At 39.5% G+C, this 7556-nt stretch overlaps 1 pseudogene; it reads left to right on the forward strand.

Moving 5' to 3' along the window:
- Window positions 1-221: 221 nt before the first annotated feature.
- Window positions 222-320, forward strand: LOC122235588 (annotated as a pseudogene).
- Window positions 321-7556: the final 7236 nt, after the last annotated feature.

Genomic DNA, 7556 nt, shown 5'->3' on the forward strand with positions numbered 1-7556 from the left:
TATATGAGGGCCAGTATGACCATAGCCTGACTCCTCACACAATGGAATCGAGCCAATCAGGAATGGACAACCCAGCACATAGAGTTATCAGGCCAATAAGGGTAGAATCTGAGAAGGAATGAGGGGGAAGGGAAGGGCCCACCCCTCCCAAGACCAAATCTTTATAAAAGAAAGTCCCTTGCCTACAGTCATGGGCATTCACTTTCAAATGTCCTGTCTCTGTGCTCCCTTCAGCAGCACATATACCAAAAATTGGGGGGATACAGAGAAGATTAGCATGGCCCCTATGCAAGGATGACACTCAAATGCCCCCTCTCTGTAAAGAGAGCTTTCATAATATTCTTACTTTCTAATCTTATATTCTAATAAACTTTTGCCTGCTGCTCCTTTTATTCTGTGCCCACCTCTTCATTCTTCAAAGCTTAGAGACAAAGAATACCGGGTACTGAGGTAAAAGAATCCTGCAACACTATCTTAACTCTTATCTTGAAATTAAATGACCGTCCAGTTTATATGTGGTAAGAAGGTTAGAGAGGTCATTTAAACTCACATATATGTCTAATACTGTGGGACCCAAGGAATTTAACAAAAATCCCCTACCCCTGGACAAGCAGAGCAAGACTAACTCCATTTTAGTCTCATCTCATGTATAACCCACCATCTCATGTATAACCCCCACATGACCTACTTATTGCTTAAGACACTCCCCCACCCTAGTCAAGCTGCTGAGCACACCCTTACTGGGAACCAGCTCATATAGGAATGCGGAACCCCTAACCGCCAAAGAATGTAAACCCCGCCTTTTGCCCGCCAAACTTGCGCGCCAATTCTTAAACCCAGCCTTTTGCCCGCCAAACTTGTGCGCCAATTCTGACCAGAGTGATAGGCTAGTTCAAACAGTTACTATAGGGTAAATTGTAAATCAATTGGCCACCTGCATGTGGACTGACGTGACTATGCAACTTTCTGTGTGTGTTACAATCTCATTGGCCACTGGCCCCTATAAAAATGCTACACCTCTTAACCTAGGGGTCCAAGTCCCTGCTCCATTGTGTCAGGTATACTTGGGCCCAAGTTCGAGCTTGCAAATGAACCCTCGTACGTCTGCATCAGCATTGGCTCCTTGGTGGTCTCTCGGATTCGAAATCGGGGGCATTACAATACCACCTGGTACTTAGGTCCTCACCCAGGTCTGCCATCAGTCCCTACATTTTTCTTTGGTTACTGATATTTGATGCTAGCCTGATTTGACAATTGGTCCTGTCATGCCCTTTGGTTTCCCTGAAAAGGGATCTTGAATGCCAGGAGAGCTTGACAGTGCCCTCAGGCCTAACTGTCACAAATGTTTTCCCTATTCAGTTTGTTTATTTTGTGTGTCTTTGGCTGCAGCTATAAAAGACCAAAACAGCCAACTTATTCTGTTAATAAATCAAGCAATTCAATGTATAAAGATTAGTCAGATTACTTGTTTATCAGCGTGTAGGAAAATACAATGGTCCAAATATAAAATACTTAATAACGATATTAAGTATTTAATACATACATTTATGTATGACAGATCCTTAATGAATTGGGGAGTAGTTAGGATTTTTAGGGAGTGTTTCTAAACTTTTAAGATTGATGTCATGAAAAGCAAACATATCTATCTTCCCACAAAATTTCTCTTCCTGCCAGAGTTGAAGGTAGAATCTTAGGCTATAGGGAATACTGATATGATTCAGTGAAGAAGGTCTTAAATTCTTATAAAAACATGAGAAAGGAACAAAATAATTCAGAGAAAGGATATGAACATTCAGAATGCATAAACTGGTTATATCATAAACTAGTTGAATGCCTGAGACAGCTTTAGCAGCCAGATTCATCCATGAATCTCAAAAGATTTTCTGATCATTAATCCATAAATTCACATAAGACTGTTAAAACACACACACACTCACACACACACACACACACACACACACACACAGGCCCAAGATGGAGCACTTATGCTATGCCAAATTGCCAAACCAGGATTTAACACCTAATCTATTTTGCAGTTTCAATCTCTCCCAGAAATGTAGTTTTAACAGGTTAGTCAGAAATTTTCTGGTCAGCACTACTGTGGTAATCTGCACCAGGGCCCTCCATCCCCAACCTCCAAAGGAGGATGATGTAATATGCATGATAAAACCCTCTGCCTTTCCCCCTAAGGAAAGGTGATCTGGCCAGAAAATCCTTTCTTTTGTTTCTCTAATAACTTCCTTGTCCTACCCTCCTTCCTTAAAAACCTGCTATTTTTGGACAGACTCCTTAGAGGATCTCTCTACTTGCTAGAAGGGATGCTGCTTGATTCAGGAACGATTTAATAAAGCCAACTAGATCTTCAAATTTACTCAGTTTAATTTTGTTTTTTAACAATACTATGAGGAAATAGGATAATGATAGATTATTGTTTTCAATGTAACAACCCAGAGGCTGTGTAGCTTGTCTGGGGATAACAAATATGACATTGAGAAACTGAAACACAAGAAAGAAATCCTCAGTTCTATGTTTTATCAATTCGTGAAGCCCGTATGGCCGCAGTCATCTCAAAAAGAAATCAGTAGCAAATGGGGACTAAGTATTTGGCTTTTTTCTAACTTTTTATACATGAAACCCTAAGCCACACGAAGGCATTTTGACAATGTTGTTAGAAGGGGGTGATAGAAACCTGAGCTTTAACTAAAATGATATCTTGTTCTAAATAAATTCACTTTACCTGAAATCTAATTTGGATAATTGAATTTTTAAAGGTCATTTAATTTACTTTTTCAAGTATCTGTGAATGTAACATAAGGAATTTTCATGCTGGAATGAATACCTTGTGTTAAAACATAGTACTTAGTGATGAGATATAGCATCACACCTATACTTCCTAGATGGTATTTAAATCCATAGAAAGAGTGAAGATGTATGCTCAAATAAGGCTTAGGATAAAACTTTTTCCTAAAGAAGGGTAAAATGAACAATGGACCTATGGCAGAAAAGAGACCCCAAACAATACCTCCCTGAAATAATCATGGGAATAAGAAATTCTTCTTGACACATAACTCAGTATTTGTAACACATTTCATTTGGCAAGGGGGAAGAGTTGCTCATGGGAACACATCTCCAGTGTTCTAATGTGAGGTAATAGTAAATAGGATTTGTCTTACAATCAACACTGTTGGAATACAGCAATTTAGTCAAGCAAGAGGTACTCATAGAATATTGAGAGATTAAAGAAATTTACTATCCCAATGCCTTTCACGTACTGAATATGAGTTCCATTCCTAACAGGAATGCTCATTTTAAATCCTGAAGGAAAAAATGGTGAAAGAAATATGGAGAGGAAAGAATAAAAATGACAGCAATAGAAAGAGGCTTAACCAAAATGAGTTGAAAACAATATTTGGAGAATAATTATTTTACTCTCTCAATTTGCTTATAAGTTTTATGGCAGAACTTGCTACAAAAAGTGTACCTTTGGTTCTGTTCCAAACTAATTGCTGAGAGGCTAAGAGAAAAATTACCAGGTGTACTCACAACTGCAAAGAAAAGATCTTTCCCCTCCCCCGCTGTTCCCGAAACCAGCCAGGGCGCGCCCGGTCGTAGTCTGACATAAAGGCGGGAACCAATCAAGTTCTGCTGAGCGTTCAAATTTAAATGTCAACCTATAACAGCTCTGTAACCTCAAAAAAATCCCTAACTTGTTTGTGCCTGTCTATAAAAGAAGCTGTAAGATCCTTGCTCGGGGCCTCTTAGCGTCACCGGCAACGAGTGCGCAGAGGACCAGGTTCGAACCTGCAATAAACGACCCTTGCCGCTTGGCTTTGACTCTGGACTCTGGTGGTTTGTTTTCGGGGGGTCTCTCGAATTGGGGCATATCATTGCCATTTAGTATATCCAACAACTATTCATCATGTTTACTAGTTGTGTATATCAATCAATAGGCCTTTGATTTCAGAACAGGTTATATGGGAATCAAAGTTTGGGATTACCAAAATGTTTTTCCTTTCCTACCCGGAAACTATTGACCTCCAGGCAGGACTGAAACTCAGTAAGGTCAGTTGTCTCACCACAATACCTTGAGAAAGATAATATTGACCTCAGGCCTTTCCTGCCCTGCTGCCCTGGCTCTATTCACTGTTTCCCTCTACTCCCTTTTGCTACCTACCCTTCTTGAGCTTCTGTTTCTACCAGGATACTCTGGGATCTTACCTTTCCTCCTAACTACTCACCTCAATAACTCTTTTCTCTCTTTTTTGAATTGTTTATTTATTTTGAGAAAGAGGGAGAGTGCACACATGCACACATGAGCAGGGGAGGGGTAGAGGAGAGAGAGAGAGAGAGAAAGAGAGAGAGAGAGAGAGAGAGAGAATATTCCAAGCAGGCTCCATACTGTCAGCATAGAGCCTGATGTGGAGCTCAGTCTCACGAACCATGAGATCATGACTTGAGCTGAAATCAGGAGCCAGATGCTCACCCAGGAACACCAATAACCCATTTCTCTTAAGTGTTCCTTTCCTCAGGGTCCTGTTCTCTAATTTTCAACATGAAGACAAAATATCCTATAATAGAATCTGCTAATAAGGGGAATTTAACATAGTTGTTTGAGAGTTCCAGCTCCAGAATCAGACTGAAATGCATTATAATCTGCCATGTAGTAGCTGAGGAACTTGTGGGCACACTGCTTAACTACTCTGAGCCTCAGTTTTCACATATCTAAATGGGGATAGATAGAGAGATGATAGATAGATAGATAGATAGATAGATGATAGATAGATGATAGATAAGGATAATAATACTTACATGACATGGTTGTTGGGAGGAATAACTATAGAAAAGTAAGAAAGTGCCTTATTCTCAGATTTTTTCTTGAGTATCTGAGTTGGAGGGGAAGGTGATGAGTTTTGAGGATATATGGTTTATGGTGCCTCTGAGTCACCAAGGTAATGCTGCCCCTGTGTCAGCTGAATATTGGTTTGGAGCTCAAAATAGAAAGGTCAGAACTGGAGATACAGACATTAAAGTCATCAGTCTACACCGATACTGCAGAAGCATATGGGATTGCCCAGGGAACAGGTATAAAGTTAGGAACACAGAGGATTATGGTCAGGGCTCCGAAGAACAGCAACAATTAAGGGGTGATCAGAGGAAGATTAAGGAATGGGCACAAAGAAGAAGAATCGGTAGGGGTGTGGTGTCAGCAACTGAGAGAAGAGCGAATTTTGAAAATGTATTAGTCAACAATGTTGAATACCACAGAGATGTCAGATGAAATAATAAAAAAATATTAGTTTACTGAATTTGACAGGTAAGACTCAATTACTTTTGCCAGTGTGTTTTACTGGGGGTGGTAGGGGGACAAACATAACTCTTAGACAAACAGTTTGAAATCTGTAAAGTTATTTAAATGCATATAGAACATCGTTTCTGAGTAGACTACTAGAGTATGTTTCCTTTAGAAGTGATTGATAACTGTTAAACAGTCCTGGAGATGAGAACCTGACAGTCTGAATTGGCTACTTCCACAGAAAACATTTAAGAAGGGAGCTTTGTTTAAGCAGATTAAGCAACAGCTAATGACTCTGGAATGTTGCCTCTTACTACGTAAAAGGAGAAGCTGGTTTGTGCACAGTGTGGTTAATAATGAATTAAAACTTTAAGTCTTTTGCTGCACACACTGATTATAATATAGTGTAGGATTAAATGATCATGTTTGTTTTAACCCAGATTTTAGCCCACCAAGAACAGGGAGGTACATTATGTAAACTGCAGGCTATTAATTTGGTGCAGAGCAAGTAAAATGTACCTTTTTTTAAATTCAATTGAATCTATTAAATAAATAGGACTGTGGTCAACACAACTGAATCTTATAGCCTGGAGCTCTATTCCACAAGCATTTGTTGAGTGAACATATACATAAAGCTAGGTTAAGTTTGTTTGATTATTTACTTATTTATTTATTTTTAATGTTTTTATTTATTTTGAGAAAGAGAGACACACACACAGCATGAACAGGGGAGGGGCAGAGAGAGAGGGAGATGCAGAATCTAAAGCAGGCTCCAGACTCTGAGCTGTCAGCACAGAGCCGGACACAGGGCTCAAACCTGTGAACCATGAGATCATGACCTAGCCGAAGTCAGAGGCTTCACTGACTGAGCCACCCAGGCGCCCCATAGGTCAAGTTTCTTGAAATGAAAAAACCATGTCTTGTGAGGGCTAATTGAAAGAATTAGAGATATTTGTCCTGAAGATGAGCCAACTCAAAGGAACATGAGCACTTCTTAAAACATCTGACAAATGAAAAAAGGACGAGAAAGTTGTGACCCCCAAAGCTGTTCTAGAACCAATAGGTGGACTCTACATTAATACAAATTTGTGCTCAATAAAAAAGTTCCTAATAGTAATAGCTGTCCCAAAATGGACAGACCACTTCAAAGGTTAGTAAGTTCTCCACACTGGAAGTATTCAAGTCAAAGTTAAATGACCACTTGTTCCAGATGCAATTAAACAATGTAGCTGAATCAGTTCAGGTTGTATCAGGTGTATATAACATAAAGAAAGCAAAAAAAAATCAGAAAATAAGACATGGTTTTGAATAATATAGAAGAGTATTTCCTTCTCATGAGAAAGATGTTTGGAGGTAAACAGTCCAAAGCTGCAGGGTTAACTCCATGGTATCATCACAGACCTAGATTCCCAACCTTCTATTGTATCATCCTATCATTTGTCTTTTACCCTCATGGATTCATCATGGTTTCTTGGAGTTCCAACCATCATATCCTCAGCGTAGGCCTGAAGAAGGAGGAAATTCACAAAAACAAAAAGGGACACCCCCCCTCCTTAAATGTGCCAACTCCATTTTAGAAGCCTTCTTGAAAGTCCCACATTAAACTTTTGCTTGCATATCACTGCCTAAAAGTCTCATGGCCTTGGCTAGCTGCAAGGCATGCAGGAAAATAGAATCTTTTATTCTGGATGAAAGGTATCCATCTGAAAATTAGCATTCTATACCTAAGGAGAAAAAGGAGAAGAGATATTGCAGTAGGTAGGCAATAGAGACAACTATGACACAACAGCCATCTGATGAGTTTGAGTTGAATGACGTTTAAGATTCTTTCCAAGCCTTAGATCATGTGAGCTTATAACAGAATTGTGTATTAAGAGAGCCACTTTCAACATATTCTTAATCTGGGAGATAAGACTGCCCTTATATGTACTCCATCATCTGTGTAACCAGTTCTCTGTATATAATCCCTCTGTTTCAACCACTTAGATTAGTTTTCTTTTTTCTGGCTGGACCTGGATTAATGTAGTGATGGAAACTATTAATCTTATTGGTTAAAATCCCTCTTTTGAGAGTCCCTGAGGGAATAAAATATAAAATAAGGAGGTTTTAGTGACAATCATTAGGCAAGGAGACATGCAGAGAGAGAGCCTAGAGGCATTCCTCAGTAGGGTAGGAAACCCATGAGAACTTTCAAGACAGCCATGAGGACAACTATTCATTCAAATACCAAATATTTATTGAGCACCCACTATGTGCCAGGCAC

The sequence above is a fragment of the Panthera tigris genome, chromosome X (genome assembly GCF_018350195.1).
Source record: "Panthera tigris isolate Pti1 chromosome X, P.tigris_Pti1_mat1.1, whole genome shotgun sequence".
Taxonomy (NCBI): domain Eukaryota; kingdom Metazoa; phylum Chordata; class Mammalia; order Carnivora; family Felidae; genus Panthera; species Panthera tigris.